Source organism: Eurosta solidaginis, chromosome 2, assembly GCF_040869045.1.
Source record: "Eurosta solidaginis isolate ZX-2024a chromosome 2, ASM4086904v1, whole genome shotgun sequence".
Lineage (NCBI taxonomy): Eukaryota > Metazoa > Arthropoda > Insecta > Diptera > Tephritidae > Eurosta > Eurosta solidaginis.
This window is the reverse complement of record NC_090320.1, coordinates 54,260,257-54,287,333: the sequence shown is the minus strand read 5'-3', so window position 1 is coordinate 54,287,333 and position 27,077 is coordinate 54,260,257. Positions and strand designations below refer to the sequence as shown.

General features: G+C 36.5%; 1 protein-coding gene across 3 annotated transcripts in view; it reads right to left on the bottom strand.

The window, feature by feature from the left end:
* Positions 1–27,077, bottom strand: part of LOC137239738 (uncharacterized) — a 144,042-nt gene that overhangs the window by 55,874 nt on the left and 61,091 nt on the right. The window contains exon 2 of one of the 3 annotated variants that reach the window (XM_067765360.1): positions 12,875–13,060. The exons of the other annotated variants lie outside the window; for them this stretch is intronic. The gene's annotated coding sequence lies outside the window, so the exon portion shown is untranslated. The remainder of the gene's footprint in view (positions 1–12,874; positions 13,061–27,077) is intronic. 3 annotated transcript variants of the gene reach the window in all.

Below are 27,077 nucleotides of genomic sequence, written 5' to 3'. Positions count from 1 at the left end.
TGGCAAAACAGCCAGTCTGTCAACTCTTTTTAATATTTTCCCGTAAATTTGGCCTGAAAAGTGTATCGAACTTAAAGGGATCCAATGGGTGAAGACTCCAATAGGGCAATTCGCTGTTCGTAGTTGAGCACTTCTTAAACATCCCATTCTTTATGACAGCAAGAAAGAAGAAACGTCATTTGATATATGCAGACATCGCTGTGGCCACGTAAAATCTTGTTGATCTCTTGGCCAAATTTATTAGTAGTTCATTTTGCTCTTTGTTTCATAGACATCAAAAGTGGTCAACACATTGTGACTGTCTCAGTAACATGTAAAGATGCACTTGTTTTTGGTAGTTTGTCTACTCATTTGGTCACCTAAATGTTTCTGTGATCGCAAAGATGAGCTTAAATATCTATTCAAAGAGGTAACCTCACAAAACAAATCGTGACATTCATGTTCAGTACCAGTGCGATATTCTCTGATAGTTTTGCCTCTTGCCTATGTACATACATAGAGGAATTCGGTAAAAGAACCCGTCATCCTGAGTGATAATTCAAGACATGGGTTTAAAGACTTTCTCGTGGAATATAATGTTAAGGCCTGAAAGGCAGACTACGGTTCACCACTAGATGTTGCATTCACTCCAGCATCGCAACCCACACTAACCGCGTAGATTTACGGTGAAAGACTTCTTCGACTAGGTGTAGAACATTACTGGCTCCGAGATTTTTGTTATCCCTCTAAAAGGACTTGAGATATTTAGATCATTAAAGAAAATATGGCCAGTCTTCTACATATTTACTTAAGAGCCAAAAAATGGATTGTGGTTTTCTTTGGTGCAGTCCTGATCTTGAGAAGTTCTTTCGTTAGGGTCAGCGCTGGGAAAAGCATGATCTCTGGGTCGTCCTGACTGGTTTGGGCAATCATTTTGTCCTTTTTACTAATCGGTGACACAGGCCTCTCTTGTACCCTTCTTTTTCAACAAGGCGATTTGCAGCTCCCTCTGCATTGAGCCGAAATGATAGCTACTTAGTACTACCATAATTTATATAGCTTCTCCCCAAAGTATTTCGCGAGACTGAAAGTTTCTAATTGTTGCTTCCCAGTCATTATATAATTGACCTCTGGACTGCTCCGATAGTTATTCTCACATTTCTCTGTCCTTTTGTTTTCACGCGTCAAGCATGTTAGCCTACTCAACTGAGATGTAGGTATTGTTGAGGCCCTTCGTAACCAATAAGACTACCGATCTTACTTCAGCATTTTTTAACACGGCTGTGTCATTTATTGTGGAGTGACACCTCCGGAAGACAGACAGTATGTTTAATAAGCGTCTGCTAATAAGCATTGTCTTAGGAGATATTCCAAAAAGACTGAGAGAAGTACGGGTCTTCCTTGCCTTTCAGCGTAAGCACCAAATGCGTTATCTTTCACATTGTGGAAAAAAATTTTGGGTTTAGATTTTTGCAGTGAGTGTTATTACATCTTCTATTTCTCATCATATAACGGTTTCAAGAAACCAAACCGGACCATTTTAATCTTCCTGAATGGTCGCAGCACGTCGTTGAGGAGCAGAGCGTCTACCAATTTTTCCACCAAGGGTTGAGACTAGTTCGAACAACTAGTTCTAACTCAGTCTGCAGATTTTATACTTGTTTATTTTTTTTAATAGTTAAGCCATAATTATGTTTCCTTATTTAAAATTTGTCAGATGCAAGACATCTGATCATTGAAAACTCGTCATGCAGACGCTAAAAGCTCACTTAGTACTGTAAAATAGTCATAATTTGATTGCTTATAATAGATTGCGGAGGCGGAGTATATAACAAATTTATTATGTATGTGACTATAATGTTAATGTGTATGTATGTCTGCAGCAGGGGCGTCTCTAAATTTTTTAGAATAATGTGAGTGTCGGCTATCCAGTATAGAGGGACATTGACCCTGAAAGAAGACAAAAAAAAAAACGGCAAAACGAGCAGTAGTGAACAAGAAAATTAAAATTTCGACCGACAACTAAAAACTAATGCCTAGCAAAGTTATCAACTTTCTGAGAGTGATCGACTCTGTTGAGGCTCTGTGGACATATTTCAGCCTTCAAATTCGTATTACGCCACCTCGAATAACGATGCTAGTATATTTTGGTCTACACCATTTCCACTTGTAAATGAGAAAGCGTCACTTGGAAATAATAATAGTCAATTGTAACTGAGAATACGTCATATAGAAATGAGAATTTTTACTTAAAAATGAGAAAGCGTCAGTTGGAAATAAGATATGTGAATTGTAAATTAAATTAGTTAAATGTAAATGTGTAAACTTCATACGAAAATAAGAATAGTCAATTGTAAATGCGAAAGCGTCTCTTCGACATGAGAAGAGTAATTTGTAAATGAGAGAGCGTCAACTGAAAATACGAAAGCATCATTTGTATTTGAGAATAGGTAGTTGGTAATGAGAAAGCGAGAGATGTAAATACGAAACAGTTATATGGAAATGAGAAAAGTCAATTGTAAATGCGAAAGCGTCATTTGGAAATGAGAAAGCATAACCTAAATATTCGAATATGTCACTTGTAAATGCTCGAACATTCACTTTAATCGACGCGATATCAGTGTCTGCGCTGCTACAGTAGGGCCACTTTGTCAACTATCGGAGAGTAGGCCAACGATATAAATTACTTAGCTTTAGTGGGCAATGCCATTCGATAATCGAATCAGCGTTAGCTGATGCTCAAAATAAACAAACGGAAATGATACATTTAGCACTGTGCTCGCCAATGTGGATCCCCATAGAGACTCTCAAGTGCAGAGACACATTGTCACACCATTGACAAACGCATATTGTATGTGGAGCAACAGCTGCAATGTTTATTTACATAGATAAATGAAGCGAAGAGATCAGCAACTGAAGGAGACTGCGCGAGAGCATTCCAGCATTCAACGTCTCGATGCATGGAAACGCTCTCTCACTCCAAGATATGTCAGTGGGAACATAGATAATTTCCCATTAAGTATTATGTTCTTCAGAGAATATGCCCGCTGCAAAATACATAGCTTCTCTTTTCTACCATTTATATATTCTCAATTACAAATTACGCTTTCGCATTTTCATTTGATGCTTTCCCATATGAAAGTGAATATTCTCCATTCCGTGTGACGCTTTCGCAATTACAATTGACAATTCTCATTTCCAACTGACTATTCTCTATTACGTTTAAGCTTTCTTATTTACTAGTGACTTTCTCATTTGCATGTGACTACTCTCATTTACAACTGACTGTTCTCAATTACAAATGACGCTTCCGAAATTTCATTTATTTACAAGTGACTATTCCCATATCGAAGTGACGCTTTCACATTTACATCTGACGCTTTCCCATTTACAACTGGAAATGGTGTAGTGATTCATAAAAAGAGATGCTTTCGAATCTGCAGTTGATATAGGGGTGTAGTGCCCTCAGACGCCGCATAGATTACTCGCCACTGGCTTGCACACGTCCTATGCTGTCGACTATCTTTCATTGCTCATCGCAACTAGACGCTCTTTTGATTTATGTTTTTCTAGATTTTTTTTTTTGTTTTTTTTTTGTTTTCAACAAATAAAAAAAAATTGATTTTCCGAATCTTATTTCAAGCAATTTATGCTATTTGTGCAATTATTCGTTTAGTATCAACAATGACACCAGCAAAATGGCACTGTAACCTGTGAATACGCCTATTATGTATTCATTAGAGTGCAAATATGCAAAAACCAACTCCTTGCTAACGCAAATAATGTAGCTCGATGATTCAAATACGATTTTATGAAGAAATTATCAGAAAGAAAAGAAATTTTGCACTAAATGCTTAACATAAGTAGGCGACAACCCCTACAGAAGGTATTTTCTTCCGTCTATCAAACTAAAATTTTTCTATACCAAACCTTTAAGTACCGCATTTCTTTGATTTCCCCTTATTATTATTTTTTACTAAGCGGCACTTAACGTTCACTGTAATTTCGAAAAAGGTGGCAGCCTTATTTAGACCCTTTGTACAAAAGGGAAAATCTTTAGTTCTAATCTAGCATTCCACACCACTATTAGTTGGCCATCTATCTCTTTTACATGCTTTTCACTGGCGAGTGTACATGGCGATGTCCTAGGCGGTGGATATTGTCTCCGCTGCATTATTTTTTCATTAGTTTCGAACTAGTCACTAATTTCCACTTCACAACTAGTTCTTAATTGACACTTTCTGGATAGTTCCGTTCTAGTGTAAAATTTTTACATTGGCTCCGTACCGGACCGAAGCTCTACATGTTGCTTTTAGTACGATATTGTCCCGGTTTTCCATTGTTCCTAACTGGTGGGAAAGTGTGGGAAAAAGGGCATACTAATAGCGGAAGCTTCATAAAGCTGGTAGCAACTTTGTTGGTGCCCTTTTGCTCAAATATATGTTAAATATATAAATCCAAACTGTCGATTTTATAACTGGAGAATATCTGACTACTAACGCACTAGTACTTATTTACCACTTTAGGTCTGGTTTCCAACCAGATTTTTTTCCTAGTTACTGACTTTCCTTCAGGGTTGCTACTCAGGAAAAGCGTTATTGGTGTTGTTATTGCTATTGCATCCGCAAAAAAACTCCTCAAAGTTGTATAGCATGGTTTTGGAAGCGGGCAGTCCTTTGACGGACTTGTGTACGGTACTAGCGGATTCTGGTACTAGCCCGACAGACTCGGTAATGATTTTGAAAACCGTCCTCTTTTGGCAGGAAGGATTAGCAGACATATACTCATAAAAATAAAGTGATCCAATCATAGAGAAAACTACTTATGTCAAGCGAATGCTGCCGATTGGTAATATCCCTGCCATAAAAGGTCTAAGCTGACTAGCTTAGTGACACTGCATTCAAGGCCGGCGAGTATGAGGAGAGCGCAAAATCGCTGTAAATAGTCTTGCTCTTACCAGCCAGGACTTGTTTAAGGTCACAGTAAAATAAATCCCTTATAATAGAGTGGCTCTCTTTGTGTTCTTACATCGAAAAGAGGTCTCTACTGGATTTTGGATCTAGTTAGTTTCAATTAGTTTCGTAGTGGTTTATGAAAATCAAGCTATTCCGATTCAAATTTGATCAGGTGCAGAAGGTATATAGATTCCATATATGATGAAGTTATGGGGAGAGAGGTAGAGGGCGTGGAAGTGGTAGTGGGAGTGAAAGTTGGGGTGGGAATAGAAATGAGAGTGGGAGTGAGAGTGTGCGTATTCTTTTGTATTCGTCAGCATCTGTCTAAGAGGGGGGATCTTAATTTTTAGTTAGAGTTCAAAGCTGAAGTATATTCTATTCCGCAAAGATGGAGTCGCACCTCAAGGGAATTCTTCATGACGGCCTACAGGAGATCCAAAAATTTTTAACCTTGTTACTAAACGGTCTAACATCGGAGGACTACCAAGGGTACTTCCAATAACAGGAGAAACGTTAAAATCATTGTGTAGACTTAGGGGATAACTGGTACTTGCATCGCGACAATGCACCCTATTTCTTGTCCGTTGCGCTAGAGTTTTTGGCAAAAAGAAGGCATCTCAACGTGTCCTTACCCACCATATAGCCGGGATATTGCTCCTTGCGACTTTTTTCAATTCCGCAATGATGAAGTCGCACCTCAAGCGAAGTCATCATGACAGCTTAGGATGGTCAAGAAGCTGTAACCATGGTACTAAACCGGCTAACATCGGATGACTACCAAGGGTGTTTCCAATCATAGGAGAAACGCTGAAATCGTTGTGTAGAGTTAGAGGAGAGCTGGATCGTGTGGGCTAACTTCGGAGGACTGCCTAGAGTGCTTCCAACCATAGAAGAAACGTTGAAATCGTTGTATAGAGTTAGATGATATCTGGATCTTGCATCACAACAATGCACCGGCCCATTCCTTGTCCGCTTTGCAAGAATTTTGACAAAAAGAAAGCATCTCAGCATTGCTTCACCCAGTCTATAGCCCGGAGATTGCTCTCTACGACTTTATTCTATTCCGCAAAAATGAAGTTGCGCCTGAAGGGAAGTCATCATGACGCCTTACAGGAGGTCCAAGAAGTTGTAACCATGGTATTAAATGGGTCAATTTAGGAGGACGACGAGGGTGCTTTCAACTGTAGGAGAAACGTTGGCATCGTTCGTAGAGTTAGAGGGAACTTTCCGGAACTTAAGTGCCCCACCTCGTATATGCTTAAAAATAAAATAAATGCGACCACCTTGGTGTGATGGTAGCGTGCTCCGCCTACCACACCGTATGTCCTGGGTTCACACCCCGGGCAAAGCAACATCAAAATTTTAGAAATAAGGTTTTTCAATTAGAAGAACATTTTTCTAAGCGGGGTCGCTCCTCGGCAGTGTTTGGCAAGCGCTCCGGGTGTATTTCTGCCATGAAAAGCTCTCAGTGTAAACTCTTCTCGTATATGCATATATGTATGTAAATTCGTACATGTCTACCTATGCATACATTTTAAATGCATATTTCTTTAGAAATGTTATTTTCGAAATCTTTTGCGTTTCACTTATTAAGCGTGTTAAGTTTCTACGTCTCGAGTATCGTTTGCATGTGTATTTACATATGAAAACATATTTTCGTATATAATGCTACATTAATGTACGTATGTATATGTATTAGGCCGGGTCGATTTGTGGGGAGGCAAAAAAATCGCCCATTGCTCTGTGAAAATCGTATTCTAAGGATCAAAATAAGAAACTTTGCCGAAGGAACCATACATCTAAAACGAATTCTGATGTCCCCCCCTTTGGGTCGTAGGGGCAAATTTTGAAAAATCCCACTTTGAAATGTCTATGTTTTTTCTTTTTGGAGATTATTTTTCTCTTAGTAAGAACGTATGTAAATGAAAAAATGAATTTAACTTAGTAATAGAAAAGAAATTTAAAAAAATTATTAGAAATTAGCGTTTTTACAACCCCCTTTTAAAACCAAGGCGTTTGCATGTCGTAAACATAGTTGTGTGGGTTTTTTATTCAACCGTTTAAAAAATGAAGGTATCACTGTGACAAAATTGCAGATCGTGAAATTGCTTGTGTTGTTTTTTTAAGTCACCACAAGACACAGCAGGTAGAATTGAAATTGCCCCTACCCAAAAGTTCGACCCAAAGGGGGGCACATCAGAATTCGTTTTAGAGGTATGGTTCCTTCGGCAAAGTTTCTTATTTTGATCCCTAGAATACGATTTTCACAGAGCAATGAGCGATTTTTAAATCGACCCGCCCTAATATGTATATATACAGGGTACTCGGAAGAAAATGTTAGGCCGGATTCTTAAAATTATTAGCAGCAGTAAATTAAAATTCTAAGCGAATCGGTATACAAATGGAAGTTCTTTAGATATTATTATTATTACCATTTTAAGGCCTCGATGCACTTAAATATTTAAGTACCTCTTCAGACTTTTCACTCCATATCACGAAGGGATTAAGAGTCGCGTCATCTTGATGGGAAATGCTTTGCCTTGCCAGAGCGAAGCATTCGCAGAGGATTTGAACCGGCGTTTCATCGACCAGTTCACAAAAGCGATCAATTTGTGTTTCGGATAGACTTAACTGATTAAGATTCTATCGTAGACTTCTGTGTCCCTTATAGTAGGTACCCAGTGAGAATTCATAGGTCTTTTCTGCTTAGATTAGTGAATTTGGCTGCTCCTCTCGTTGCAGAAAGTGCACACAATTTGGGCTGTCTTCACTCTGGGCATTCAATCAAGTGATGTCTGGACTGCTTTGTTTCCCAGTTGCTCTGGTTCATAGAATGCTACTATTGCACGTTTCTTGGCTATGTAATCTCGATATTCATTACCTTCATGTCGGTGTCCAAAAAAACTTTGTTTTTGGCTCCCAGATCATTTAGGACTCCAATTCATTCATCCATTAGTTCAGATGTCATTGTGTAAGACTGCGAGGCACGAAAGGCAGCCTATCTGTCTGACAAAATTCTATTGCATGGATTTCTGCCTGAAAAATAGTAGAAAAGCATGTCATTGATTTCGATTTCTTGAAGTTTTGCCCATCCAGCTACCGTTTTTCCGTCATCAAATTTGGATCCATGCGTGAACCGGACCTTTGACTCAGGGTCCGAATATGGATTCCCTCTTGCCCGAAGAGTTCTGTCTACAATGGACACCTCAAAATTTCGTGAGGTTCTGAGCATGGAGGTCATTGCATCACATATTTAGAATAAGAATTGGCTCTGAAGATTGTGATAATATGGCTTGATTGGGAAGCAATAGCATGGTTCATGTACTCGTTCTGGGTAAATACAAATATTTTACTTTAAATTCTGGTTAAGAAAGGCCAGACGCCGCCCGCTCTTCAGTGAACAAATTCAGTTATTTTTTTCGGAGGCGAACAATCCTAATACTAGGTTCAAACACACACCAAATTGGCAATTTATACTGTTTGGGCAATTTATTACGCAATTTGTCATATAATAAATTGTAATAATAAATTGCCAATTTAAAAAAATTGCGTAATAAATTGTTTCAACCTGCAAATGCAACATTGTAAAGTGTGTTTATTGAGTATATTTAAACGTCACTTACGCATGGCTGAACTATATGGTTGGCTCATTTCATCAGCTGATTTTATGTCTTTCATTTCACTGGAGTAGGGACTGTCAAAAGAAGATGGCAAAATCAAAATGAAAACAAAACACTGAACACATTTTCTTACAACACACAAAAATTTCAAAGTTTTATGTTTTTATTCCATTCCATTCACCTAATACCAACATGCGCATTTTGACAGTCTCAACAAAGATATGTTGTTACTGTAGAGATGAGCCAACCAGCTATCAAATTACTATTGTGTAAGCTAAATAGAGTTGTATGAACACCACTCAATTTAAATCGAAATGGCCTCAATTTATTTTTCTGTTTGAACATAGTATAACTCTTCAGAGATATTTTAATTAATTTTACAGTGTTTTCGAGCAAAATCAAATCACCGCTTTCTAATAAAAAAAAAAATATAATAATAATAAAAAAATAATAATAATAAAGAAAAAAAAAATTCGAATTTCATAACAACTTTTTACCGAGTGCGAAATATGCTTCCTTTTCCCTTTTACTCTTATCCAGACATCTCTAGGTGGAGTCTAGTATAAGTCGCACCCTAATACACATACATAAATACTTATTGAATAAGTGCACTAGAGCAGGCATGTGAACATAACAATAAAATTGTATTTTTATGCATAGTAAAAATTTTAATGTTTGCTGCGCAAGCATTTCTAATGACAACACTTCACGAACTGTAATATTTGTCAATTAAAATTACTTCTATTAACCCAAAAATAAAATTTTCTACAGACCATGACGCAATAAAATCAGGCTGGTGAAATCAATATTACAAAATGGAATATTGATTTTTTCAGTATCATAAAAAAAACACTACATTAATGATGTATATTGGAACGATTTTCCGTCATCCCTTGTCAAATTTGGCTTCGAGACAAACCGGCTTCGGCGTTGTGCCATCATCAGTGCCGATTTTGTACTCGTGGTCGTAAAGAGAAGAAAATCGACGAGTAAAGGAAAAGTTTTAGTCAACCGAACTGAATGGCTGAATCTTCAGAGTATCACATTGTCCACAGCTAAGGAATATAGAAAGACGATCCTGACCTGTGCGCATCTCGCGCAACCAATATAAAAGTCTCTTATCAAATATCAACATAAATCAGCTGTTCTATTAACTTACAGCTTACGCTGCCATCTAGTGTATAATAGCAAATGCAGTCAATCAATTAAAACTTACAGCTTGCTCTGCCATCTACCGTAGAATAGCAGCGGCCGGTAATGCAGTGCAAATATTCACAATAGTACCATAGTAAAAATAGATTCCTTTGTGTGCTCTAAATCGTTTATTTTTAGCAAATTATTTTATACAATATAGCTAAACAAAAGCACTACGACCAAAATTGCCCAAAGCTCGCTAATAGCCCGAATCTCCATCTTTACATCCAAATCTTTATTTATATATTTGGATTCCAAATAAGAGCGAAAAAAGAACCCGTACATAAAAACAGCAATTAGAAATAATATATACATACGAGCCGGGCCCGTGCGAATCTAGTGCAATAAATATAAAAGTCTTATATCAAATATCAACAGAAATCAGCTGTTCTATCAATCAAACATCTATAAATCTAGATGCGCTTGTGCCGCCATCTGGTGAATGTTAGCAACTGCCGGTAATGCAGTATCAGTTCTAATCAAATATTCACAATAGTTCCATGGTACAAATAGATTTCTTTGAGTGCTCACAATCGTTAATTTTTAACAAATTATTTTAATAAAATATAGCTAAACCAAAGCACTACGACTAATAATGCCTAAAGCTCGCTAATAGCACGAATCCCCATCTATACAAACAAAACTTTATTTACATTGGACCTGTACATAAAAACAGCAATTAGAAATAATATATAAGATGATACCACTGACGTCAATGAGATTACTGCCAGTCTGTTACAATACCATGAAGTTGCGGATGAGTACCTATAAGGTTTGTAATAGGAAAACTCGAGATTGACAGCATGCGGTCCCAATATCCGATATTTTTCTATGTTAACCAAGCGTTGAACTGAAAATATTTGGGGGCAGAGGTTTTACAGCAACGACGACAATCAAAAAGCAAACTTTGGTTAATCAGAATTTCATTTTTAACAGCTCTGGATAATGGAAACGTTTAGACAAACATGAAATACTTCCAGTAGTATGATCAAAACCAGTACACATTGCCCTGACTTTCTTTATCTAATCAACTGCCTCTCATTTGTCCAACTCTCATCCTTTTTTATTTCCTCTCCCCTCTGCATGTTCTAGTTTAACTTATTCGTCTATTTAAATTTGCCTATCACTTTCATTCGTCCGTAAATCTTCCCACTTTTCCTTTAACTCTTCCCACTCTAGATCCTATCCAAGTCTATCTCTCGCTTTTACTCTTAATTAAATTTTTATTTTTAATCTTCCTGTTTACTTCTATTACTACTATGTTTCAAATACCACCCTTTATTCTTACTTTAACTCTCACAAGGCGCAAATGCGCTGACTCTTTTCTTAATTACAGCAGGTACTTTGTATTGTTCTCATTCAACATCAAACCCATATTTTCTGACTCTTTTTTCAGTTTGGAGTAAACAGAACTTACGACCAAACGCCAGTTAATGCAAGGTTTTAAAGAATGTTTTTGCTTCCACAGCTCTGAGTTATTCATATATCATAGGTACTTCGAAAACATATCTGATTTACTGACACCTTCTCATGATCTTGTTATCATTGACAAAATTAGGAGAAGGGAGCTCCGGTATCAAGACTCTCTTACCCCACTCTGTGTTACTTTGGAAAAACTGACCAACGGTTTTTCTTCATGTCTTATTGCTAAAATTAGTTAACAAATAAAGGTTAGGGTAGTTTGAACTGGCCGGCCCGTGAGGATCTCACATGGACTGAATGAGTCCGTAGTGTTGCCAGAAGTTTTTTTAACGACCAAGCTAAAAAACCGTATCAAAAACCAGGACCTATGTTATAAAATAGCTCCGTTCGCTTGACATATAATAGAAGCTTTTTAGGACCTATGCCACTTGCTGCTTCAAGATCTGACAGCTGTATCACTGCTAACAGCTGCAGCCTTAGCCTGGCAAGCTCAGGGCATGATCACAAAACGTGTTCGATCGTTTCCTCCTCCAACCCGCACCTCCTACATCTGCTATCACTGAACAAGACTAATTTAAAGGCATATGACGCCAGAAGGCAGTTTCCAGTCAGAATACTTGTCATGAGTCTATTATCCCTTCTTTTTAATGATGGAAGTAACTTTGTGAGACCAAGGTTGTAAACCTACACATGATCTTCGCCACTCTGCAGCTCCGCGCTTGGATCCACACCCTTACCGCTTGGTCGATCATGTGCACCTCTCGCCTTCTCTTAATCTCGCCCGATCTAATTGGAACCTCTACGGAGCAAGCTTCGATGGATGCACTCTTTTAGCTAGTTTATCCGCTTTTTCATTCTCATCTATTCCCATATGCCCTGGGACCCTATATAGATGTGTGCTTTTCTAACACATTTAAAGATGCTGTGCTGTGCGAGGTTATTGCCTTAACTGCTACAGTGATCTGACAGCTTATAGGACCTATTTATTTCCGGAGCAGCGCAGTGTACCGCAGACCCTGCACCTTCCGCTACATTTAAGCCATCGGTGTACACGTGTACCGCCTCATCCGCCATTTGGGCACCCTTGCGCTAACCATACACCTCTATTATCGATCTAAGAGCCCCTTCAAATTTCAGATACCGAATCAGGTAAATAAAAAAATAGCATAGAAGAAAAGAGCTCCCCTTAAAGATTTTCTTTGGTAGAAATATGCCTTTTGCTTATTCAATTTATTTATTTCTAGTCATAACAAAAGCTCATAAAATGCCAGCCAAAAGCGTAACCAGAGCTGGCGAATCGAACCAGGAAAACGACGTTAGTGTTATATTGGGCGTTTTTTACTTTTGTATGAATGTAATGGTCTCGCCGCTATAAAATGTTAGCTAATGCAATAACAAATTTGATGGAGTATAGTCAGCATCCCATTTTTAACGGCTGAAATATTTTTTTAGTTTTTTATAAAAATATTTACATCATGGCCTTAACAATTTGCATTTGTTTATATGTATGTACTTTACTTTTACGTACGTAATTTTGTAGATACATTTCTATTTTAAAATGAAAAATTAAAATAGATTTAGTTGATATGAATATACATTTGTGACACAATTTCGACGTCACTATTTACATACTTAATTTAATCGAAGGAAAATAGAAATAAATACAAATACTAGAAATTCATTCCTTTTTTCTTTAGAATTTACCTTTTTGCCTGCACGTAGCAAAAAAGTATGCAATATTTAACAAAATAAATTGCATAAGGGTGAGCCAAATTTGTCTTCCATTTAATCGCACGGATTCTATGGATACACTAACTGTACTACATATTTATAAGGAACATTCCACGGTTGGTACGTGACAAATCGTACAAAATTTTTTTAGTTTTAGAACTTAACCAACAAATAAATAAATAAAAATACAAGCCAGCTTTTGAAACATTTGTAAGTGTGAGTGCAAAATTCAAAATAAAATAATCACCGGATCTCGTGGCTAAAGTGGATGAGGTAAAATTCCAGTGAAACCGATAATATTTGAAAAACAAGTAAGGAAGGCTAAGTTCGGGTGTAACCGAACATTACATACTCAGTTGAGAGCTATGGAGACAAAATAAGGAAAATCTCCGTGTAGGAAAATGAACCTAGAGTAACCCTGGAATGTGGTTGTATGACATGTGTATCAAATGGAAGGTATTAAAGAGTATTTTAAGAGAGAGTAGGTCATAGTTCTATGGATTGACGCCATTTAGGGATATCGCCATAAAGGTGGACCAGGGCTGACTCTAGAATTTGTTTGTACGATTTGGGTATCAAATGAAAGGTGTTACTGAGCATTTTAAGAGGGAGTGGGCCTTAGGTCTATCGGTGGACGCCTTTTCGAGATATCGCCATTAAGGTGGACCAGGGGTGACTCTAGAATGTGTTTGTACGATATGGGTATCAAATGAAAGCTGTTAATGAGTATTTTGAAAAGGAGTGATCCTTAGTTCCATAGGTGGACGCCGTTTCGAGATATCACCATAAAGGTGGACCAGGGGTGTCTCTAGAATGTGTTTGTACGTTATGGGAATCAAATGAAAGGTGTTACTGAGCATTTTAAGAGGGAGTGGGCATTAGGTCTATAGGTGGACGCCTTTTCGAGATATCGCCATTAGGGTTGGCCAGGGGTGACTCTAGAATGTTTGTACGATATGGGTATCAAACGAAAGGTGTTACTGAGCACTTTAAGAGGGAGTGGGCATTAGGTCTATAGGTGGACGCCTTTTTGAGATATCGCCATTAGGGCGGGCCAGGGGTGACTCTAGAATGTGTTTGTACGATATGGATATCAAATTAAAGGTATTAATGAGGGTTTTAAAAGCGAGTGGCCCTTAGATGTATATGTGAAGGCGTTCTCGCAATATCGACCAAAATGTGGACCAGGTGATCCAGAAAATCATATGTCGGGTACTGCTAATTTATTTTTATATGCAATACCACTAACAGTATTCCTGCCAAGATTCCAAGGGCTGTTGATTTCGCCTTGTAGAACTTTTTCATTTTCTTCTACTTAATATGGTAGGTGTCACACCCATTTTACAAAGTTTTTTCCAAAGTTATATTTTGCGTCAACAAACCAATCCAGTTACCATGTTTCATCCCTTTTTTCGTATTTGGTATAGAATTATGGCATTTTTTTAATTTTTCGTAATTTTCGATATCGATAAAGTGGGCGTGGTTATGGTCGGATTTTGGCCATTTTTTATACCAAGATAAAGTGAGTTCAGATAAGTACGTGAGCTAAGTTTAGTAAAGATATATCGGTTTTTGCTCAAGTTATTGTGTTAACGGCCGAGCGGAAGGACAGACGGTGGACTGTGTATAAAAACTGGGCGTGGCTTCTACCGACTTCGCCCATTTTCACAGAGAACAGTTACCGTCATAGAATCTATGCTCCTACCAAATTTGAGAAGGATTGGTAAATTTTTGTTTGACTTATGGCATTAAAAGTATTCTAGACAAACTAAATGAAAATGGGCGGAGCCACGCCCATTTTGAAATTTTCTTTTATTTTTGTATTTTGTTGCATCATATCGTTACTGGAGTTGAAGTTTGACTTAATTTACTTATATACAGTAAAGATATTAAATTTTTTGTTAAAATTTGAATTTAAAGTATATAAGTATGTATATAAGTATGTAATCGATGAAATGCGAATAAAATATAGGCAACCCTGCAAAAATTGTTGGATTACGTGTTCCATTTTCTTCATGTGAGAGTACTCTAACAATACTCCTTTGCAATGCGTTTGCGGACCACCATCAGCCAATCATAGCTGACGATCGAACAGAGTTGCCAAAAGTAAAATATTGCGTGCAAATAACTAATAATAAAATTTTACTTTGGCAACTCTGATAAAATGCAACGGCGCACTGGTTTTATGTATACATACTATAGTATGTATAGAGAAATATTAGTTTCTTTATTCACGCAAATGCTAAATAAATAAGAATATTCGTGGTATAAAATATAAAAGTTGTATTGCCCCTCTTCATTTACTTTCATTTTAAATTAAATTTCACTTCAATAATTCTTTCCGACACAATTCCTCTTTAGTACTTTGGCATATGATCCTCTGTGGGTGCTCCATGGAGTACTACAGTGAAAGTACTTTGGAAAGTACTCTCACGTATGTACTCTATGGAATACTCACAAACAAAGCGAGAGTGGGATCACCTACTCCTCTCCTCGGACATCGCAATGTTAATTGGAGCACATTATTTGTATGAATACAGATTAGATTTGGAGCAGTCCTATACTCCCAAAAGAGTATTCCTTACATTATTTATAGAGTACTCGCAAATTTTCGTTAGCACTCCGATAAGAAATCGATAACAGTCTGATAACAAATCGATAATTTTTCGATGACAAATCCGAATAATCCAAAATTTAGCTTTATTTCATTTTAGTTGATTCTATTTTATTTTATTATTTTTTTTATTAGATTTAATTTTATTTTATTTGTTTTATTTTACATTATTTTACTTTATATTGATGATTTTAGCGACCTGTGTTTACTCAAATATTGATTTTTTGCCGGCTCAAGGTCTAGAAACTCACTGAAAAACACAGTTTTCGGTTTTTTTAAGCCAATATATTTCGGCTACACTGCGGTCTATATCACGGTCTATGCAAGTATATTGTAAATATCCTAAAGAACGTAACAGCCAACTCAGTATATAATGTGAAAAATATTATCGATTTCAAGGAAAAAATTAACAATACACCCATTTGCGACGACGAAAAACTCATTTCTTTTGACGTACATGCGTACCAATACAACTGGCGCTGGACGTTATACGAGAAAAATGGGCAATAATAAAGGAACATACGAAAATACCGAAACAAATATTTATGGAGATAGTGACGTTTTGCATCCAAGATAACAGGTATTTTAAATTCAACGACAAAATATATACACAACTTAAAGGATTACCAATGGGATCACCAACCTCGCTTGTTATCGCCGATATTATAATGGAACAGCTGTTGGATACTACTATTAAAAAGCGGGGCAAAAAATGGGACTTTTCCCCAAATACGTTGACGACTTATTTGCGATAGTAAACAAAAACGAGGTACAAAATACATTGGACGCGCTTAACTCATTTGATAGACATATACAATTTACAACGGAGCTCGAAGAGGACGGAAAATTGGCATATCTTGACTCGATCATAATCAGAAGGGATTATTATTAAAAAACAACGGTTTTCCGGATTCTACTATCAAAAATTTACTAAAAAGGCCTTTAGTTCAACATCAGAAACAAAATTCAAAAAAACAATGTTTAAGACGGGATCATATGTAGCTCAGAACGTTTAGCGAAGTCGGATTGATATAATACAGAAAAAGTAAGGAAAACACACAAACCGACTAACATATTTAAAACAATATTCAACAGAACAAAAACAAAAATACCAACAACCGAAAAAAGTAATTTAGTATATAAAATACCTTGTAATGGAAACTCGAATGAAGCTTGTGAAAGTATATACGTAGGCACAACAAAAGCAAAACTAAAAACGAGACTGTCCCAGCACAAATCAGATTATAAACAATGTCATCACGTTAATTTTCAAATAAGTGCACTCATGACACACTGTGCAGCTAGTGGGCACTTACCAAACTTCTATGCAGCAGAGATTCTCGCACAAGAACAAAACTACAACAAACGAAACACATTGGAAATGCTACACATAATTAACACGCCCACAAAAATACGAATGAACTATAAAACGGACTGTGATGGATGTGCTCATTCGTATCGTCATCTACTAAACAACAATAAGACAGTACCAAACACCTGATTAGACGGTGCAGACGTAAACACCAAACAATGTATGTTAATGTCAAATGATGTAATTGTGAATTTTTGTTAAAACTTTTGTTTGTAAACATTTTGTTAATTTATAATTTTTATTAGTGAAATATGTGATATTAATTGTTTGTTTTCTATGTTTTTATGTTGTCTTCAGTGGCCCTGAGGAAGGTTACCGCAGTGTAGCCGAAATATATTGGCATTAAAAAACCGAAAACTATGTTTCTCAATTGGGTTTTTAGACCTTAAGCCGGCAAAAAATCAATATTATTTTGCTTTATTTTATTTTATTTTACTTTATTTTATTTTATTTCATTATATTCTATTTTATATATTATTATTTTATTTAATTTTATTATATTTCATTTTATTTCATTTTTTCTTATTTTATTTATATTTGTTTTACATTATTTGTTTTATTTTATCTTATCTTATTTTATTTGTTTTGTTGTATTTTATTATATTATATTTTATTCTATTTTATTTTTATTATACTTTATTTTATTTCATTTTATTTCTTTTTATCTTGATTTATTTCAATTTATTTTACATTATTTTATTTAACATTTTTTTTATTTATCTTAGTTTTTTTATAGTTTTGTTTTATGTTATTATATCATATTATATTATATTATATTATATTATATTATATTATATTATATTATATTATATTATATTATATTATATTATATTATATTATATTATATTATATTATATTATATTATATTATATTATATTATATTATATTATATTATATTATATTATATTATATTATATTATATTATATTATATTATATTATATTATATTATATTATATTATATTATATTATTTTATATTATATTATATTATATTATATTACATTACATTATATTATATTATATTATATCAAAATAAAAAAATGTAAGGCGCGTGACTTCCGAAGAGATCTAAGGCCGAGCTTCTCTTCCAATTTGCGTCGTGTTCCTCTTGATTTTCCTTACAAATTGGCCGGACGGGACCTACATGTTATTATGCCGACTCCAAACGGCATCTGCAAGGCAGATGAGTTATCACTGAGAGCTTTTCATGGCAGAAATATACCCGGAGCACTTACCAAACACTGCCGAGGGGCGACCCAGCTTAGAAAATTGTTCTTCTAATTGAAAAACTTTATTTCTAAAATTCTGGTGTTGCTTTGCCCGAGGTGTGAACCCAGGGCATACGGTGTGGTAGGCGGATCACGCTACCATCACACCACGGTGGCCGTTATATTATATTATATTATATTATATTATATTATATTATATTATATTATATTATATTATATTATATTATATTATATTATATTATATTATATTATATTATATTATACTAGCAGACCCGGCAGACGTTGTTCTGCCATAAATTTGGTATATCTGCATACATTTTAATAAGCTTTTTCCGTCTAACTCTGCCCTCGTCCCTCTACACTTTTTCCTAATCTTTGTATTCACTCCTCCCTCCGTATTTTTCGCTTCATCTATCTCCATCTTCGTCTCATTCTATCTCTTCCTCAGTCTCCTTCTCTCTTTTCTCTTCTCTCAAGTTTTTCTCATTCTCCTAATCCTAAATCGAATATCACAGTGAAAATTACTTAAAAGTGCTCATTCTATCTCTTTCTCAGTCTCCTTCTCCTTTTCTCTTTTCTTTTCTCTCAAGTTTTTCTCATTCTTCTTCATATCTTATAGCCAGTCCCAGGGGGTGGTATGTATTTTGTTCCAGTCCGGGTCTCAGTCCCAGTCCCATTCGAGTCTCAGTCTCAGTCCCAGTTCTAATCCCAGTCCCAGCCCGTCTCTGGTCTACTTCCCGGAAAAAAGCATTGTAAATACTAATATAGGCAAATTTATATACCAAATTTCAGGCAAATCGAATAGGACGTATGTAAATAGGCATGTGGGTATTATTAATTCATGTCTTTATTTCGGCTTCGCATGCATATTTATCAGTTCGCCCAGGTTGATGCGACTAAATCGAATATCACAGTGAAAATTACTTAAAAGCTCTCAGCAACAGCTTTCATTTGATATCCAAAATACACACATTTTAGGGGTATCCGGGTCCATGTTTTGGCCTATATCTCGAGACCCTAGTCACCAATATGTATGAAAACTACCATGTATTAAAGCACCCATCAACAGTTTTCATTTGATATCCATATTGTATAAACATTGTCTCGTGGTATCCGGGTCCACGTTTTGGCCTATATCTGGAGACCCAAGACACCCAGCGGTATAAAAAATGTAGTAAAGCACACATCAACAGCTTCAATTTGATACCCATAATGTAAAAACGCATCCTTGTGTTACCCTGATCCACGTTTCGGACTATATCTCGAGACCCTAGTCACCAATAGGTATGAAAACTACCATGTATTAAAGCACTCAACATCAAAATTTTAGAAATAAGATTTTTAAATTAGAAGAAAAATTTTCTAAGCGGGGTCGCCCACGGCAGTGTTGTGCAAGCGCTCCGGGTATATTTCTGCCATGAAAAGCTCTCAGTGAAAACCCATCTGCCTTGCAGATGCCGTTCGGAGTCGGCTTAAAACATGTAGTTCCCGTCCGGCCAATTTGTAGGGAAAATCAAGAGGAGCACGACGCAAATTGGAAGAGAAGCTCGGCCTTAGATCTCTTCGGAGGTTATCGCGCCTCACATTTATTTTTTTATTAAAGCACTCATCCACAGCTTTCATTTGATATCAATATTGTATAACACAATCTAGGGGTGCCGGGGTCCACGTTTTGGCCTATATCTCGAGACCCTAGTCCCATGGGTACGAATAATACCCAGTGTCAAAGTACTCATAAACAGCTTCCATTTGATACCCATATTGTACAAACACTTCCTGGAGTTACCCGGGTCCATGTTTTGGCCTATATCTCGAGACCCTTGTCACCCGGTATCAAAGTGCTCATTATACAAACCTTCCCCGGTCCGGTAGTTTTTGAGTTCATCGATGACATACATACAAACACTCATTTTTATATATATAGATTATATTGTTATATTATATTATATTATATTATATTATATTATATTATATTATATTATATTATATTATATTGTATTATATTATATTATATTATATTATATTATATTGTATTATATTATATTATATTATATTACATTATATTTTATTTTGTTTTTTATTTTATCTTATTTTATTTTATTTTATATAATTTTATATCATTATATTTCATTTTATTTAATTTTTTATCTTATTTCATTTTAATTTATTTTACTTTATTTTATCTAATTTTATTTTATTATGTTTTATTTTATTATATTTATTTTATTTTATTTTATTTTATTTTGTTTTAATTTATTTAATTTTATTTTATCTTATTTTATTTTATTTTATTTTCTTTCTATTTTATTTTTAATTCAAGGTTCGATTCGAGCTCAAGGCCAGAACGAATCGAACCTTGAATCATTTATCAATAGGCCAATAAAAACAAAAACAATTATTAATAACCCATGAGCACTTGGGAATGTCAAACAAAGTAATTGACAATAAACAAATCCAGCATTATCAGTGATTTGCAACAGATGGCGCAACACTGAATAAATATAGTTGGTAAGAAGGAATAGAAGTAGCAATTTGTCAGTCAAACAAACCACCGCTGTATAGCTAAACAGTTAGCGCAGCGTGCCTAAAGCGTACTGATGATGAAGGCTTAGCACCCTTCGAAATGGATCTATCGGCGCAGCTATGGCAGGACCTCTGAAAAATTTTCTACTTACTATTCCAAAAACAAAATACAATTTTTCAAATTTAGAAAAATTAAAAAATGACAATAATTATAATTTGAAAAAAAAATTATTGTTCTGGCCTTGAGCTCGAACCGAACCTTGCATCATTTATCAATAGGCCGATAAAAACAAAAAATATTTTATTTTTATTAAATTTGATTTTTTTTATTTTATTTTATTCTATTCTATTTTATTTTTATTAAACTTAATTTAATTTTATCTTATTTAATTTCTTTTTTATTGTTTTTTATTTTTTATTTTATCTTTTTACTATGTAGCACTATGCACTAGCAAGGAAACCATTAAACGAGAATGATTGCCGCTCTGTGAGAATAATGTTAACTTTATAGAGAGGATAAGCAACAATGCTTAATCATGCGAATATTTTAAAAGCATGATCTGAGCCTTCCTTGTTGTGCCTAATCGGACACTAGAACATCTTCCCCATATTAACAGCTTAAGAACAGTCGGAAGTTATGCTGAAAAGATAAAGGGTACATACAAGTGCATAGGGTAATTTAATTTAATTAATCATCTTGGGTATAAAGTGATCCACAGGTATACAAATGTTAATTTTCAGCAAATTTTAATTAAATATCTCTACATAGTTAGCCTAATTAGCTCACCCTAATGTACATACAGACACGCGTACGTACTTATAATATAAATAAGGCGACAATAAATATACTTGATGTTTACAACTTGGCAAAACCACATGTTAGGCCTAAGTTATCGCATTATTAATCTTATTGATTAAAAATGTATAAGAATAAATCGCAAATAAGCTGAAAACATCATATGAATGGAATACTGTGGATAGAAGAGATATTTCCGTAGCGCCTTTAGAAGGTCGGGAATCTTTCAAGGCTGCGGTGATTACTCAAGTGGGAAAAAACCCTTCATCACATAGAGCCGGTCAAAAGTCCATTCAAAACCTTATATTGAAACTCTCAACAACCTCAGAGCTTATGCATGTTTCTGAAATCCCCCCTAGTGGATTCAGCGTTTATTAACCAAAATCGGAAAGCAGTGTTAGAGCGGCAGTCGTGGCAAAGAAACACATATACTGGTATATGCTATCTAGCGTACGCGCTGAAGACCTAGCGATGGTCGCAATAAAGCGGAAAAAGAACAATTCCTTATTCTGGAATCCTGCTACAACCCCACCAGAAAAGTTCAAAAGGCTGGTGGATCAGGAAGGGCGCAAAGAACGCCTTGTCATGGGCGCGGATACGAATGTGCATCACAGCGCATGGGGAGGGGATGATATTGAAGAAGGGGTAGCATCAATTGCACTCATGACTGCTTGGGTTTTATGCTGATCATAAATTGATGCTTATATTTTCATGGTCTTTTTCCCGGAATTATCACGGTTAAACGGAACTTTCCTTATTGACCAAAAGTCAAACTAAGAAATGTAATAAAGTCAATTGGCCTTGTTAGCATTTGAAGTGGCACAAAGCTAATTGATCTGATAGCCATTTGAAGTGTTCACAACGTCAATTGACTTTTTGGCCGTTGACCTTATATCGCCCCAACGATATTAACGACATAGGTGAGTGACTTTTTTTATATACTACATAGTAGTCAACAGCTGAATAGCAGGGGTAGCATTTCTACGTTTATTGGGCCAACGTCAGGTAATGTGCTTGATCTCTGAGTATGAAATATCAGGGTATGAGTGGAGGGTCCTTAATACGCCATTATTCTCAGGACAGGCATAAATCAGTTTCAGCATCCCGCTAAAGATCGAAGAGAAGCAGAAACTGGTACAAAGTCCAGACTTGCTGACGAGCCCTTTAACCAAAGGCGCTGATAACTACGTATAACAGCGGTTGTTTCTAAGAAGATTCAAGGGAAAGACAAAGCTAAAAGGAGTTGAGTCTTCTTAGAGGACAGGTAAGTGAAAGTCTTAAGCTGACAAAAAATTCGGTAACGCTATGGACATATTCAGTCTATGTGAGGTCTTCATTGACCGGCCCGTTCAATCTCAACTATATTTCGGAAATTAGGAAGGTCAAGCGGGAATCGTGGTCAATCTTTTGTGAAAACTCTCAGAGGATTCGCGGCCATCTTTGGTACTTGATGGTTTTTAATGGAATTTATGCTTCTCAAGAATCTCTCCTGGGGCTGACGTCATTTATCTGCACTTAAGACTTTTATGTCAAATCCCAGCAGGAATAGCAATAATTTCAAGGATCCCTAGGAATTCCCTTATGATGACTGGCTGCCGTTAACGCAAATTTAGTTAAGCTGGGCTACATCTTAAAGTCTGTGAATTTGGTAAGGGTCACTTTTACTCCAAAGGTGTTCAAGAGATATTCCGTATCTTCGACATTTTTTAGACAGCTCAGTCTCTTCTTTTTAAAAACTCATGTACACACGGAACAGGATTTCACCGGATCTGTGGTAGTCGGTAGTCGTGTACTAGCTTCTTTTGATCCTCATAAACAATTGCCTTAGAACTGAATGTTTCCCCGCTCGATACCCAGCTGGGTTGCGTGGAGTTGCTGACTATATAGTCAGAGTCCAGCGGATGCATTTGTTCTAATAACTGCGAAAGCACCTTTAGTTTGCTTGAGAAAGACGCCAAAGTATACAAAGAATTTGTAGAGAAATGCAAGCATAAATTTACAAAATTTATCTGATGCCAAGATATTATGAATGTAATATTGTAACGAATTTTGGGATATTTCGCTTATTTGAAACCTTCTGCTGACGTTCGAATCACTAAACTGTTGAATAAATCACTCCAATATTCTATGTTGCAAAATGGTCTTTATTAGACTACATTGGGAGTAGTACAATTATACTTCACAATTATACTTCGCAACTAAAAGCATGTTTAAATCTAATTAATCCCCGATTACTCGGCTTGCGCTGCTTTTATGCTCTCCGTCGCTTCATTCGCATATTTCTACTAAATTCTAGACGCTTCGCCTTCTGTTGTATCTCCTGCTTGGTAATTCAGCTACATATATGCGTGTGCATGTGTGAGAACAACTTCGGCTGATGACTACATCTGTGTGTGAGTTATCTCTTCGTTGCCTTGTATTGATTTGATGTACACAAGAGTAGCAGCTTGCTTTATTGTTGTTGTGCCTTTATTTATTTAGTATCAGCTTAATAAATAAATAAATAAATGTAAGGCGCGATAACCCCAGAAGAGGTGTAAGGCCGAGCTTCTCTTCCAATTTGTGTCGTGCTCCTCTTGATTTTCCCTACAAATTGGCCGGACGGGACCTAAATGTTTTATGCCGACTCCGAACGGCATCTGCAAGGCAGATGAGTTTTCACTGAGAGCTTTTCGTGGCAGAAATACACCCGGAGCGCTTGCCAAACACTGCCGAGGGGCGACCCCGCTTAGAAAAATTTTCTTCTAAAACTTATTTCTAAAATTTTGATGTTGCTTTGCCCGGAGTGTGAACGCAGGGCATACGGTGTGGTAGGCGGAGCACGCTACCATCACACCACGGTGGACGCCATACTTATCGGCTAATAACCTGTTCAGATTTCGCGCATGTTGCTTACACATTTTCGCACATTCGAATGCAACTCATTCATTTGTAATTAATTAATCACTTCATTATTTGACTTTTATCTTGATTCGTATCCTGGATCGTACTCTGCATTGTTGTTATGTACTGAGTTGTGCGTTTGATCGTAAGATTGACTGGGCTGGCAATGTTGTCGTATGCTCTCTACGTCAGAGCAGTAATCTTCATGCTTATTTCTTTCATCATCTGTTTTCTTACTTACTTGATTCTCATTCATTTACTTCCAACGCGTAAACAAAATTACTCAAGAGATATGATTATATTCCTCACACATCTTCTTCAATTTTCTTCTTCTTTACAGATTAGGGGGACCTTGAATAAATAACACGACTATCAGTAAGGGTTCAAATCTTTTTGCAGATGTGAAACTAATTTCCTTTAACATCATTTTAGATTAGCCTTATATCGAGTATTCGACTAAAACTTCCATACTGCATCTCGGTTGAACCACATTTCTTTCCACAAGATCTTAAGAAAGAGCAAAGGAACTGAAGAAGGGTTGAAATCCCAGAAACCTGGCCATTCCAACAGACATATGATAGAGGAGGCCTCGCTTTCAAGGAATTTAAATAGTCATCTCCGTAAGCACTATGAATAAATTCGCCACTGAAGATGTCAGCCGCATGAAGAAAAGGAGTACAAAGAGGCCATCAGAGATATCCAAAAAAAATCAGCAAATTACCATGCCAGCAAACGTCTGATGAATCCCGGGAACGCAACCTCCCGAGAGAGACGCTCGTCACTCAAGGTTAACTTCGAACTGGACGCTGGAATGAATTGAACTCTTACTTAGCCATAATCAACCCCGACCTTACCCAATGTATATTGATGGTGATCTAACTTTAACTGTATTGTGAGTGATCTAACTTTTAGGATGGGGCGAAGCACTGCTAAAGCAACAAAAACAACAATAAGTAATGAACTATCACTTATCTCCCATTGAACTTTCCTATTGAAACCAAGCGCCTTGGTTTGCTTTCCTCAATATTGAAAAAGGAGATGATGACTTATCCTCACTGCATCTGAAGAGAGAAATTTGTTCACCCAAGCGGGGTAGGACGCTTAGAATATACCCCTCGGCAGGTATGCCTTTCGTAAAAGGCGACTAAAATATCAAATTGAATCAATCAAGGGGTCGTGTAGCGGAACCCTTTCAAGGGCTTGCCAGCCCAATATGTAGCTTTTCCAACCAAATTGTCATCATCACCTACCCGCGGCGAAACCCTTTTCTTTAACAGCCGAGGCTCTGGCGACCCCAAGTTCCTTACGGATGTAGGAGGTGGGAGGGTGGGATGACCTAGAAGGTTTCATGTGGTCATACCAAATCGTTCCAGAGATGATCGCTTAATGGTGCTTGTTACCTGAAGGTACCGGATCTGTATCCGGAAAAGGACCATCAGTATCGTGGCAAAGGCCGTCGGGGAGTTTCCCTATCGCTACAGTAATAACAACAACAGAGAAATTTGTGAGTTGTTGTGGTTTTTTTACAGTTGGTACATTCATTCAACGAATTGCAACATGGTGGATTAGGCGAGACTGATGCTTTGAAAATGTTCCGCCGTCTCATCATCCTCATGAAAGGCAAGGCAGTGAAGCAAATACACGCTCTTCTGCAAAAATCCTTATTCCTGATATCCCCTCAAGATAGGAAGGACAGGCAGTGAATCTAGCCGCACTTTCGGTGGCAAAGATTTCCGTTTTTAAGAAAGAGCACGGTTCCGCTAGTTTGGTGTGTCTAAATAACCTGCAGTGCTCTAGTTCCAGTTTGTTTTTCCTTTTTTGAGCCATCTTATATATTGTAAAACCCCCGCCTCATAAAAATTTTGGTTTTATTTATTTTGCTTTAAGTTATTTGAATGTCAGGTGGTTAGAGAGTTCGAAGAAGTTAGGGGGGCTGCTGTCCTAATATTATTTAAACATGGCGTAACTTAATATGTTGTTGTTGTTACTTAGGTAAAGATGAAGTGTACTATATAGTGATTCGAAATAGAGCATATGTACGTCTGTATGTCTGCTGGAGAGAATCCGGTTGAGAAGGGTCTGTAATGAAAATTTGCTTTCTTACATGTGCTCCAGCGAACTGAAGCTTAATCCTTTTGTTCAGCTTCAGATTTTGCTGAATCTTGATAGCCTTAACCTCTTTTTTCACTTTTTTGTTAATTGCCTTCAATCAACAGCCGCTGTAATATATTTTCATATCTCTTTGTACTAGGATTAAAATTTTTGCAGTATGCATTGGTCCATGCTGTCTTTCATCCGCCTTGCTTATATGCTTACGCTCTTTGGAGTAAGAGATGTCGGTTGAAGTGACGTTAATAATATGTTAATATGAATTACAATAACTTTAAATTTACGTTATACCTATTTGCACTTGTTAACTTACAAGATGTGAAAATGTTTGCTCAAAGTATAGGAGTATCCCGCGAGTTACGCTTAATAAATTGCGACATTTTTCACGCTGAACTGGAACCATAGTCGGAACGGAATCCGGAAAGCAAAACCAAAATCTAGACCGAATCCGAATCCTGAATAGAAACCGTAACCGAACTCTGAACAGAAATTGAAACCGTAACCCGAATCGAGTCTGGAACAAAAAGCGAAACCAGAATCGAATCCGGATCAGAAACCGAATAAGGTACAGAAAGCGGACTCGACATCGAGTCCGGAACTGAATTCGAAACCAGAAATGGCACCGAATACAGAACAGAAACCAATATCGGA